At 41.8% G+C, this 13,767-nt stretch overlaps 2 protein-coding genes across 3 annotated transcripts in view; one reads left to right on the top strand and one right to left on the bottom strand.

Annotated features, from left to right (window-relative positions):
• The window catches only part of LOC127008867 (nucleolar protein dao-5-like), a 52,424-nt gene that overhangs the window by 19,428 nt on the left and 19,229 nt on the right, over nucleotides 1-13,767 (top strand). The gene's annotated exons all lie outside the window — the stretch shown is intronic.
• Nucleotides 1-13,767, bottom strand: part of LOC127008865 (coiled-coil domain-containing protein 102A-like) — a 59,548-nt gene that overhangs the window by 34,733 nt on the left and 11,048 nt on the right. The window lies entirely within an intron of this gene.

The raw sequence follows: 13,767 nt of genomic DNA, 5'->3' as shown, positions 1-13,767 counted from the left end.
TGAACGCTACTCTACGCGCGCTGCTGATTTTTACTGATTTTCTGCTGACCTCATTCCTGACTGCTGATTCCTGCTCATCTCCAGGCTCTGTCCTATCTTGCTGATCTCTGCTGACTCACTGATCCGCTAATGTGCTCTTCTCTCTCTCTCTCTCTCTCTCTCTCTCTCTCTCTCTCTCTCTCTCTCTCTCTCTCTCTCTCTCTCTCTCTCTCTCTCTCTCTCTCTCTCTCTCTCTCTCTCTCTCTCTCTCTCTCTCTCTCTCTCTCTCTCTCTCTCTCTCTCTCTCTCTCTCTCTCTCTCTCTCTCTCTCTCTCTCATTTCCTCTCTTTCTGTAATTATCAGTCATCTTTCTCAATTACTTTCTCCTTTCTTCTTTCCTTCCCTCCCTCTCTTCTCTCCCTCCCTCTCTCCTTCTTTCCTCCCTTCATTATCATTCCTTCTCTTGCACTCCATGTCATCATCAATTTTCTCTCCATGTTTTTCCCTCCCTTCCTTCCTCCTTCTCTTCATCATTCACTATCCATAATCCCTCCCTTCCTTTCCCTCTCTCTTCTCTCTCCCTTCCTCCCTCCTTCATTATTATTCCTTCTCTCTCTCTACGTCGTCATCAATTTTCTCTCCTTCCTTTCCTATTCAAGTTTTTTCCTCCCTCTCTCCCTCCCTTACTCCCTCTCTCCCGCTCTCCTCACTTCTTTCTTTTACTCTTTCTCTCTCCCATAAAATCCCTCCCTCCCTCCATTCCACTCTCTCCCTCTTCTTCCTCACTTTCTCTCCCTCTCTCCCTCCTTCCCTCCATTCCTTTCTTCCTCACTCATTACCCATAAAATCCTTCCTTCCTCCCTCTCCCTCTCTCTTCCTCTCCTTCCTCGTTTCTTTCTCTCCCTCTCTCCCTCCATCCCACTATTCCTTTCTTCCTTACTCACTACCCATAAAATCCTTCCCTCCCTCCCTTCCACCCTCTCCCTCTCCTTCCTCACTTCTTTCTCTCCCTCTCTCCCTCGCTCCCTGCCGCCGCCTCAGTCAATATATTGGTCTTTCACTGCTCCTGAAGGTCATCCGCTGACTACCGCTGAGTAGCCCTAAGTTCTGACTCACCTGCTGACTACCTGCTGACGTACGGAATGCAGGTGGGGCCATCAGTCACCCTGCTGACATTCGTGACTCGCTGGCGGATATGATGAATGGGGTTGGCTGACTACCTGCTGATTTGCATAATGAGGGAGGGACATGAATCTTGGTGCTGACTGACTTGCTGACTGTGCGGACTTACTTGACTCGCTGACTAATTAGAAGAATGGGGTGGACTGACAATACCTGCTGATTTACATAATGGAAGAGGGACATGAATCTACCTGCTGACTTACTGCTGACTTGGTGACTGATAAGCTGACTGAAGTGGAATCAGTAAGCTTTTTTTTAGCTATTTTTACTGACTTACTGACTCACAAAGCTTCTGGGGTGACCCGTGTCCTCTAACTGACTCATACTGACTCACTGATCGGGTTCTTGGAGGAGTGACTTTTCTCTTTACTGATTTTTCCTGATTTTACTGATTTTTCCCGATTTTTACTGATTTTACGGATTTTTCCCTGATTTTACTAATTTTTACGGATTTTTACGGATTTTTTACTGATTTTTCACTGATTTTTACGGAGTTTTACTGATTTTTTACTGATTTTCCCTGATTTTATTGATTCTCCCCTGAAATTTTACTGATTTAAGTGATTTTTCCTGATTTTCCCGATGTTTACTGACTTTCCTGATATTTTTCTTGATTTTTACTGATTTTACTGAATTCCCCTGATTTTTTACTGATTTTTTACCGATTTTTACATATTATTTACTGATTTCACTGTTTTTTCCCAATTTTTACTGATTTCTAAACTGGATTTTACTGACTAGAGGGATCGGAGCGTTTTCTTGCTTGCTCTCTCTGGCTCTTGGCCGTTACTGACTCGTTAGGTTTTCCGGGAATGTGTGTGTGTGTGTGTGTACGTGTGTGTGTGTGTGTGTGTGTGTGTACGTGTGTGTGTGTGTGTGTGTGTGTGTGTGTGTGTGTGTGTGTGTGTGTGTGTGTGTGTGTGTGTGTGTGTGTGTGTGTGTGTGTGTGTGTGTGTGTTTGCGCGCCCAGCAGTCCAACCAACCAGACAGATTTTCCATGTTTTCGGAGCCGTATTCTTGAACGACGGGGAACATTTTACATTTATGGCAAAAGGAGACGAGCCGAAGAATAATAAAAACCCCGTACACGAAATCTGACGTAAAAATAACAACACAGCTCTGACCTACATTCATGGATTCTACGCTATTCTTTTTTCTCTTCCTTCAAGCTATAGAACAACAAACGTTCCGAGCTCTTATAACAACGTACCCACCACTTAACGATACAGCAAAACCTAAACAAAACGATATAATAACAACACCTTTCTGACTCATATTCATGGATTCTGTGCTGTTCTTTTTTACCGTCTTTCAAGCTATAGAACAACAACCGTTTCGAGCTCTTAGCCCGTCCGCTGCGATTGGTACGGATTTGGCTTTCACTGCATGTATCCTGGTAACTATACTCCATGTCTTTCTCTGCCTCTGTGGTGGATAGTGGAGTGTTTCCCATGTTTTATTGGTATGCTGGATATCCCCTCCCAAGGTGCAGGACTTTACATTTCTCTTCACTGAATCGTAGCAGACACTTTTTGTTCCATTTCTGTAGCTTAGTGAGGTCTGACTGCAGGAAATCCGTAGTCAAAGGGTTATAACAAACTACCCACGACTTAAGGATACAGCAAAACCTAAAACAAAGCGATACAGTAACAACACCGCTCTGGCCCATCTTCAAGGACTGTACGCTTTTCTTTTGTCTCTTCCTTCAAGCTACAGAATAACAAACGTTTCGACCTCTTCTGTTAACGTACCCACAATTAGACGATACAGCAACAAACGTTCAGATAGAGTACCCAAGACCAAACGATACAGCAACAACACACTCTGACCCACATTCATGAATTCTATACTTTCTTTTGAGCTATACAACAACAAACGTTTCAAGCCCTTCTGTTTATGTACCCACAACTAGACGGTACGACAGCAAACGTTAAGACAGCGTACTCAAGATCAAACAATACGACATCAAACGTTTAGGCGCTGTACCCAAGATCAAGTAGAAGGTAAAATGAAGGTGCATGAAGTTGAATTAGATTTTTGAAAGGCTAACTTAACCTTTCATAAGAGAAGATTAAGACAAGACCGAACGACACAAAGAGAAACGTTCCGGCACTGTACCCAAGATCAAGTAGAAGGTAAAATGAAGATGCATGACGTTGAAGTAGATTTTTGAATGGCTAACTTAACCTTACATAAGAGAAGTATAAGACTAGACTACTATACTGAAACATCTGGAAAGTTAGACGCGTACCTGAACCTTTATAAAAAAGAGAAAATATCATACCAAGTTTTGGTTATCTTAAAAAGGTTTCAGAGTTGCAGCAGCTTACCCAGAAAGAAAATGAAACATATCCTGCAGTTCTATAATTATATACTGAAATACCTGTAAAGTTAGACGTGAATTCATAAAGTTTAATAGAGGAGAAATTATTATACCAACTTAATGTTATCTTGAAAGGAGTCAGAGTTGGAGCAGTTTACCCAGAAGAAGAAGAAGAAAAAACATACCTTGCAGTTCTATAATTATATACTGAGATAATACTGAAACACCTGAATAGTGCGACGCGTCCACGTAACACTGTATACAAGAGAAAATAATAAACCAGCTTTCGGTTATCTTAAAATGGTTTCTGAGTTGGCGCAGTTTACCCGGGAAGAGAAAAAAAGAAAACACACATATCTTGCAGTTCTCTAAACGATTGGTCCTGGGAGCGTCTGAAAACCCGGGAGGGACAAACATTACCATGGAAACGCTATGAACACGTTTTAGCGAGAAGTAAAACTGGAAATTTATGAAAATGTAAAATGCAAAGGTTAGCGAGTTCTTCTCAAGGCGCGCTGACCCAATCTGCTTCAGTGGACCCAATCTTCCTCAGCGGACCCAATCTTCCTTAGCTGACCCAGTTAACTCCCTGAAATTGACCCAATCTTAATTCTTTGTCTGGCCCAATCTTTTGTAGCCGACGTAAACAACCTTATTAAGATGACTGAATCTTCTTTATACCTGATCCACTCTTCTTGTTTAGCTTACCCAATCTTCTTCAGTTAACCCAGTCTTCCTTAACTGACCCGAGCAACTTTTTAAAACTAACTTAATCTTCTTTACCTCAAATCTTACCAAACCTTCTCATTCTCAACCTTCGTGTTTAGCATACACAACCCTTTTCTTTAGCTGACCCAATCTTCAATGACTGACCCAATTTCTTTCGACTAACCCAATAATCATCCTAAGTTGACCTAATCCTTTGTGACTGATCTATTCTTCCTGCTCAGCTAACAAAGTCCTCTGCGTCAATTAACTGAACTAATCTCCAACAGCTGACCATCTTTTTCTAGCTAATTCAAACCTTTTCTACTAATCAAAACTACCATGTCAGTGACCTCAATCTTCATTCTTAGCTGCCCGAATATTCCTTGCTACCTAAACCAATCCTGCCCTGACGCAATCTAAAATACTAGACCAATCTTTAATGTAGCCAATCCCCTTCCAGTAGCTATCTAACGCAATCTCCCATATCTTACCTTACTTTACTTTACCTTACCTTACCTTAGCTGCTACAATCTTCCTCACTAGCTGAACCAATCTTTATCTGACGTAATCTACCATAGCTGCCCAGTTCTTACCTGTGTGAATCCCTTTTCATGTAGCTTCCTTACGCAATGTTACCTAACGTTACCTTATCTTTGCTGCCATTATCCTCTTCGCTACCTGAACAAATCCTTACTTGGCGCAATCTACCGTACATGACCAACCTTCACCTGCGCCAATCCCCGTCCTGTATACCTGCCTGGCCGTCCACCTATCACTACCCTTGCCACTAACAAAATCCTCCTTCTTAACGGCACCAAGCTTCCTCAATAGCTAAACCAAACCTTACCTGGCGCAATCTACCATACCTGACCAACCTTCACCTGCGCCAATCCCCGTCGTGTATACCTGCCTGACCGTCCATCTATGCTTACCTTTGCTCACCTATGTTATCCAGCCACTCATCACCCCTTCCCCCTCTCCTCCTCGCACCCCTCACAGCCACTTACACCTGTTTGCACACTCGCTCATCCCTCACAGCTGTTTACTCTAGCCACTCACACCTCGTAACGCACACACGCACATACATACATACATACATACATAGTTGCACCAAGTAGAGTATCGCTATAACTGGACATGGCATTCCTACTCTCTCTCTCTCTCTCTCTCTCTCTCTCTCTCTCTCTCTCTCTCTCTCTCTCTCTCTCTCTCTCTCTCTCTCTCTCTCTCTCTCTCTCTCTCTCTCTCTCTCTCTCTCTCTCTCTCTCTCTCTCTCAAGTGGGGCGCCATATTTAACATTTATTCATGAGTTTTAAATAAATTCCTGGAAACTTTTTAACTCCTTTTTTCGGCAGTTTTCTTTTCTCTCGCCTACTTCCCAGCGGAGGGGAGAGAGAGAGAGAGAGAGAGAGAGAGAGAGAGAGAGAGAGAGAGAGAGAGAGAGAGAGATACTTGATAGATAGAGTTAAATACACACTACCATACATACAAACATACATACATACATACATAAAAAGATAACCAAAAACTAGTCACCAGATGATACAGACAAACACATAAACAACAACAACAACAATAACAATACCGCAACCACCACCACCACCACCACCAACAACAACAACAACAACAGCAAGAGAATGACAGACAGACAGACAGACAGACAAACAGGCAGCCAGGAGGGCAAACAGACAAGCCTCCTCACACACAGACCTACAAACAGACACCCAGACAGACAGGCACACAGAGGCAGCCAATCAGAGGGGAGAAGAGGCTATAAGGGAAGATGATTGGCCGTCCGTCAGCCTGTGTATGCGTTCGTATGTGTGTGAGATAGATAGATAGATAGAAAGAGATAGATACATAGAGAGAGTCAATACCCGAAAAAGAGTTGACGGAACCTAAATTGAGGGAGAAAATAAGTTGATAACGTCATTTAATATTTCATCATCGGAGCGGTGGGAGCCATTTCTTATATATAACGAAATTGACTTATCGACAGGAGAGAGAGAGAGAGAGAGAGAGAGAGAGAGAGAGAGAGAGAGAGAGAGAGAGAGAGAGAGAGAGAGAGACACACACACACACACACACACACACACACACACACACACACACACACACACACACACACACACACACACACACACACGGTTCAATAACACGTCCCTGAATTGAGATTAGGTAAAGCGCCCCCACAACTCTCTCTCTCTCTCTCTCTCTCTCTCTCTCTCTCTCTCTCTCTCTCTCTCTCTCTCTCTCTCTCTCTCTCTCTCTCTCTCTCTCTCTCTCTCTCTCGCCTTTTACTTTGTCTAAGGTTTCTTTTCCGCTCATCTTCTTTTGTTTACCTTCGTTTGACATTTTTATTTCTTCATTTTCTATTTTTCTTATTTTTCTTGTTTTTTTTCTTTTATTGCACATTATTATCTTCATTAGAATCACGACTATCATCCTCGTTTTCCTTCTTCTTTGTCTTTTTCTTCTTCTTCTTCTTCTTCTTCTTCTTCTTCTTCTTCTTCTTCTTCTTCTTCTTCTTCTTCTTCTTCTTCTTCTTCTTCCCCTCTACAGTGTCACGGTAAAGGTTATTATTCTGACGCAGTTAAAAGTATACGTATTGATAATGTGTGTGTGTGTGTGTGTGTGTGTGTGTGTGTGTGTGTGTGTGTGTGTGTGTGTGTGTGTGTGTGTGTGTGTGTGTGTGTGTGTGTGTGTGTGTGTGTGTGTGTGTGCCCTGTTCACATTTCTTCCTAAAAATTGGTCCCAGTTTTCCTCCCACGCAACTTTTTACCTCCTCTTTCTCCTCCTCTTCTTCTTCTTCCTCCTCCTCTTCTTCCTCCTCCTCCTCCTCCTCCTCTCCTTCTTCATCCTCCTTCTCCCCTCCTTATACTTTTCTTACCCTCCCCATTAAAATCCCCTCCTCTTCCTCTTTCTCTCTTCCTTGATTCAGTTTTTTGTCCCCCTTTCCTCGCTCCCTCCCTCTCTTCTTCTTCTTCTTCTTCTTTCTTTTCCTTCATCTTCTTCTTTCTCACCCTCCTTCTCCTGCTCCTTCTCTTCCTTCTGCTCTTCGTTTTCGTCCTCCTCCTCCTCCTCCTCCTCCTCCTCCTCCTCCTCCTCCTCCCCCCTTCCCTTCAGGCCTTGCCCAAGGTTTTCACATTAATGTCGCGACTTCCTGTCTCCCTTTTCATCTCTGCCTTCCTCCACTTCCTTCCTCCGCCTCTCTCCTACCTCCATTCTCTTTTTTGGGGGTTTTATTTACTCTCTCTCTCTCTCTCTCTCTCTCTCTCTCTCTCTCTCTCTCTCTCTCTCTCTCTCTCTCTCTCTCTCTCTCTCTCTCTCTCTCTCTCTCTCTCTCTCTCTCCCAAAGTTGTAGAGTCAATAGTCACACTCACGCCACTAGACCACATCACCTCCAGGCCACTTTCTCTCTCTCTCTCTCTCTCTCTCTCTCTCTCTCTCTCTCTCTCTCTCTCTCTCTCTCTCTCTCTCTCTCTCTCTCTCTCTCTCTCTCTGGGGGTCAAGTATATAGAATCAGGGGTCGTATAGCACTGTATGAGTCAAGCAGAGGCGTTACTATAAAAAAAATCCGACCGAGGCACCACAGACAGTTCCCAACCACATATGCCACCCGTAAAAGTACCCTGAAGAAGACCCTTTGGAGAGGAACGCGGAGACTCAAGTATAATCTAAGGATAAAGCGAGAGAGGTTGTTATCCTTAAAGTACAGGTAAACGGAGAGGCTTAGAGGAGACAAACGTAGAGGCTTAGCGATGACAACATGATAGCCTTGTTAGGGAATTCGTGTGGGTCCAAGTGCGCAAACTGAAGTATTGAAGCCTACATAGTATAAAGGAGGAAGGAGGGAACAGTACAGGGATTAAATGCTTATGTGGGAGGAAAAAGGGAAATCGTACAGAGGATTTCGTGGGAAGGTCAAAGGTAATGGAGTAGGCGTGCTTGAAAACGTAGTAGAAAAGGATTTGAGGGGACAGAGTGGATCAAAAGGACCGAATGGGTTGGAAAAGGTATATACATAATTAGCACCTTTTTTATACAGCAAGGGAAAAAAAAAAAACATGAACAAAAAATCCTGCTATATGCTGCTCCGAAGAAAACATAGAGAAAACAGATGCAGAACACGTATAGAATAAAGAGACAGAATATACATGAAGCTTATTATAGAGAAAACAAGGGAGAATACAGAGAAACAGGTTATATATAGGGGCAATATTAATGTAAAGAGCAACGTTGCCAGATTGTCGTACTCAGCCGCTTAGGATATTTCTCGACTTCCTACCCCAAAACTGTCTTCTGGGCTCCAATAACGAAACTCATTTATAGTTATAGTTAAAAGAGTTAGCTCCTGATGTTTCTTGGCAATAGTTAGGCGTCAGAAACTGGTAAATACTATGGTCTGAGTACGATAATCTGGCAACGGTGGTAAAGAAGCTTATAGTAGAAGAGAAGAAAAAGAGGAATGCTGAAAAACACGTAAATAGGATGAAAGGGAAACATGTAGGCGTCGAGGAAGGAGCAACAAAATATATTAATAGACTCTCACCATAAAACATAGAAAAAAATAACCCAACATAATAACATCAACAAAAGACCCTGATATACGGTGCTCTGAAGAGAACATAGAGAAAACAGATGCAGAACGCGTATAGGACAGAGAAACAATATATACATGAATCTTTTTATAGAGAAAACAAAGGAGAGAAACAGGTTATATATAGGGGCAATATTGATGTAAAGAAGCTTATGGGAGAAGAGAAAAAGAGGGAGGCTGAAAAACACGTAAATAGGATGAAAGGGCAACATGTAGGCGTCGAGGATAGAGCAACATAATATATTAATAGACTCTTACCATAAAACAGAAAAAATAACCCCTGGTGGTGGCAAGCGAGCATACACAAATATACGCTTATCAGGAGATGGCGCGATAGGGTTCAGGGGGAGCTTATATTCATTACGGGATGGCATAATAGAGTCACGAGGAGGACGATTATGTAGCCGGGGGAAAGGGTGCAAAGCTTATAATGCGAGTGAGTACAGGCGATTAAACAAAAGAGCATCGCGGGGACACGTAATCCCTGCAAGCTCCCTGGATCATGTAGAAAAAAACGGGAAAATTGAAAAGAATGATGAGAAAAATGTTAAAATATAAAGTATGGGAGTAATATAAGTAAAAATAGAAGAGGATAAAGGGATATGTTTACTAGGAATAAGTATACGAGGATAAGGAATAAGAATAAGCGAAAGTAGAAAGTAAAATGAGAAAGTATAACATTGAATTAGATTTTTGAAAGGCTAACTTAACCTTTCATAAGAGAAGCAAAAGTATGTCTATAATGCGATATATATAGGGGACATGTATTGTATAAGGAGATAAATATAAGAGGATAAGGTATTAGATAAAATATAAAGCAATACAAGACGGCATGACGTTAAATAAGACTTATGAGAGGCTAACTTAACCTATTATAGAGAAGTGAAAATATAAACAGAGTATACAGGGTCATACATAGCAGAAGAGGATACGTATAAGAGGATCAGGTACAAGAATGAGAGAAAGTAGAAAGAAAAATAAGTAAAGCAATACGAGAAGGCAGGACGTTAAATAAGACTTCTGAGAGACTAACTTAACCTATTATAGAGAAGTGAAAGTATAAACAGAAGAGGATACATATAAGAGGATCAGGTACAAGTATAAGAGAAAGTAGAAAGAAAAATAAGAAAGCATGGCGTTGAATAAGACTTTTAAAGGGTAACCTAACTTGACCTTTAGAGAATCAGTCCCCGCGTGGGTGTTTCAGGGTGCAAGGAAAGAAGGAGGGGAGGTAAATGGAGACTTATCGCCGCGAGCCACAGACAAACCACAGAACGCTAAGCTGGTTTCACAGAGCGCCAGACCTTCGCTAAGTGGCTCAGGGCGTGGGCTAAATAAGAAAATAGATCCCAGGGCGGAGGGGAAACACGGAATCAGGAACACGTAGGAGAATTTCATGGAGGATTGAGTACCACGAGAGCCTTTGTAGTGACCGTGATGGAGGCAAATCGAATAGGGTAGAGAGTGACAATATCTGGAGTACAATGTTATATAAGACTTTCTATGGAGGGACAGTGAAGGAGTGAGGTGTGAGGAGACTTTCTATACAACAGAGTGAGGTCATTCTTTGTTGATTTATACCATAAGATGCTGGCACTCATGTGTTTGAAGATATCCTAAACTTAACCTAACCTACAAAACCCCAAACAGTTACTCTACCTGTAGGTCCTGACTCAGAAAATTTATATATATATATATATATATATATATATATATATATATATATATATATATATATATATATATATATATATATATATATATATATATATATATATATATATATATATATATATATATATATATATATATATATATATATATATATATATATATATATATATATATATATATATATATATATATATATATATATATATATATATATATATATATATATATATATATATACTTCCTTGCTAATGAGACTTACAAAACAACAGAGTGAGGTCATTCTTTGTTGATTTATACCATAAGGTGTTGGCAATCATTTGTTTAAAGATACCCTAAACTTAACCTAACCTAACCTAACCTAACAAAACCCCAAACAGCCATTACAGGTCTTGACTCAGAAAATTCATAAATGCTTCCTTGCTAATGAGACTTACAATACGACAGAGTGAGGTCATTCTTTGTTGATTTATACCTTAAGGTTCAGGCAATCATTTGTTTGAAGATACCCTAAACTTAACCTAACCTAACCTAACCTAACAAAACCCCAAACAGTTACTATAGGTCCTGACTCAGAAAATTCATATATGCTTCCTTACTCCTGCTTACTCCTTACTTCCTCCTTCTAAACGCATAAAAAATCGAAGAAAAAGGAAGCAGATACGAAATTAGGTCTTACAAAAGAACCGAGCATAAAAGATTCAGATAAGGAATTAGATCTCATAAAACTCACCCAGAACTCAAAAACGTATAAAAACAATCAAACATAAAGGATTCAGATACCATACGACAGCGACTCACGATACGAGATGAAGACAAAAACAAAAGCAGGTCGTATAGCTCCCAGAAAACAAAGAGTCAGAATCCTATAAGTACACACAAGAGAGGTATCGGATCTTACACAAGTGCCTCGGGATTGAGTGGAGGAGGAGGAGGAGGAGGAGGAGGAGGAGGAGGAGGAGGAGAAGGAGGCGGAGGTTTGGGATAAAGGCGAAGGTATATTGTATGCATTAACCCCGAAACTCTGGAGCGGCCTCAAGACTTGTTTCATAAGGGTCCAATCTTGCGTGGGCGAGGGCTAGAGGGGTAGAACAGTGGGAGGAGAGAGGATCGAGAGGTAAACAAGAATAGGATCGAGACCCTTTTCGCTCCGTCTTTCCGACCTCCTTTGTGTTAGAGAGAGAAAGAGAAAGAGAGAGAGAGAGATCATTGTGCAACAGAGTCAATATGAAATAGATAGATAGATAAGTAGATAGATAGATAGAGGGGGAGAATGAAGAGGTGAAGGGTGAAAAAATGAGTGTCAAAGTTGAATATAAAGTAATGAAGGAAGGAAGAGATGAGGAATGGAGGGAAGGAAGGGAGGAGGAAGGGTGGAGGAAGGGAGGAAAGACACACAGGTAATGAAAACAGGTGAGGAGAAAAGACCGTGGAAGAAAGAGGAAGGAGGGGAAGGTAAACTGGGAGGGAGACGAAGGGAGAAAAGATGAAAGGAGGGAAAAGGAGGAGGAGGAGGAGGAGGTAGGGAGGGGAAAAGGGAACATGAGCGGAGGAAGGAGAGGAAAAAGGGAGAGAAGGACGATTTGAAATACCTCTCTCTCTCTCTAAGGCATGAATGGTGCTATTTCATAAAGCAAACATCTTTTCAAAGGAGAGAGAGAGAGAGAGAGAGAGAGAGAGAGAGAGAGAGAGAGAGAGAGAGAGAGAGAGAGTCATCATCATCATTATCATCATCATCTTTTTTCCGCTGTCCGCTGACGTGACCACAACACACACACACACACACACACACACTGATAAGGGCCATCCCAGTTCTAATCAAAGGAAGGAAGGGAGGAAGGGAAGGGAAGGGAAGGGAAGGGAGAGAGAGACGGAAGAAGGGAGAGGAGAGGAGGAAGGAACTGAGGGAGAGAAGAGAGGGTCACAATAATTACTTTACCGGCAGGAGGGGAGGAAAGGGAGGAAGGGAGGAAAAGGAGGGAAAGGAAGGGAGGAAGGGAGGAGAGGAAAAAGGTGGAGCATATTATTAGGGTGATTGATGCGTCTGTCTGTCCGTCTGTCTGTTTGTCTGTCTATCTGATATATATTTTTTCTGCTTATCTCAGCGTCTGTCTCTGTGTGTGTGTGTGTGTGTGTGTGTGTGTGTGTGTGTGTGTGTGTGTGTGTGTGTGTGTGTGTGTGTGTGTGTGTGTGTGTGTGTGTTCGTATGTCACGCTGTCAGTATACCTGCCTTACCTGGCCTCTCGTGGGAATGAAAGGGTTCGGGAGAGTGTTACCTGTGTCTGTACCTTTCTTTACCTGTCTCCCTCCTTCCCTCTCCCTCCCTCTCTCCCCTTCCCTCCCTCCCTCGCCCGTGTCCTTTCATCCTTTCCTCTCCACTTTAGCTCCCATCATTTTTTTTTAGACATCTTTTTTCCCTCTTTTTCCTCTCCTCTTTTCCTTATGTAATCTTTCCTTTTTTTCTACATTTAACTCTTTTTTCCCTTCCTATTCTGTTCCCTCCCTCTTTCCCTCTTTTATTTTTTCCCTCCCTTTCTCTCCTTTTTCCTTATATAATCTTTTCTTTTAGTTTTCTCTTCTCTATGTTCCTCCTTTTTTCCTTCTTCCTTTTCCCTCTTTCCCTCTTTTTTTCTTCTTTTTTGTCTCCCTCACTTCCCTTCTTTCTCCTCTTTTCCTTACGCAATCTTTCCTCCAAGATTTCTCCTCTCCACCTCTCTCCATTTTTCCTTTCTTTTCCCTCCTTCTCTCCTTGCCTTATGTTTTCCTTTTTTTGCCTCCCTCACTTCCCTTTTTCTCTCTTTTCTTACACAATCTTCCCTCCTAGTTTTCTCTCCTCCACCTTCCTCCTTTCTTCCTTCCTTTCCCTCCTTTTCTCTGCTTCCTTCCTTTCCCTTAAGTAACAATTAATTAAAGAGAAAAGAAAAAACACATTAAAATTCACTGCGTTAGAAAATGAAGCGGAAAAAATAGAATGAATGAAAGAATAAAAAGAAAATCTTGAAGAAATAGGAAGAAATAGTGAATAAATAAGAGAGAGAGAGAGAGAGAGAGAGAGAGAGAGAGAGAGAGAGAGAGAGAGAGAGAGAGAGAGAGAGAGTGTACGAAAGAAAAAAAATGTTCTTCTTTATTCATTTCATCGGATTAGTCCTTCTCTATGTCATCGAAGTTTTAAGTGATTTTCCTCCTCCTCCTCCTCCTCCTCCTCCTCCCCCTCCTCTTCGTCCTTGTCCTCCTTCCCCGCCTCCGCCTCCGTCTCTTTCTTGCTCGTGTTCGTAGAAATAATAAATCCCATAAAAAAATGCGC

Source organism: Eriocheir sinensis, chromosome 39 (genome assembly GCF_024679095.1).
Source record: "Eriocheir sinensis breed Jianghai 21 chromosome 39, ASM2467909v1, whole genome shotgun sequence".
Classification (NCBI taxonomy): Eukaryota; Metazoa; Arthropoda; class Malacostraca; order Decapoda; family Varunidae; genus Eriocheir; species Eriocheir sinensis.
Note: the sequence above shows the minus strand (reverse complement) of the source record. Positions and strands in the feature narration are given on the sequence as shown.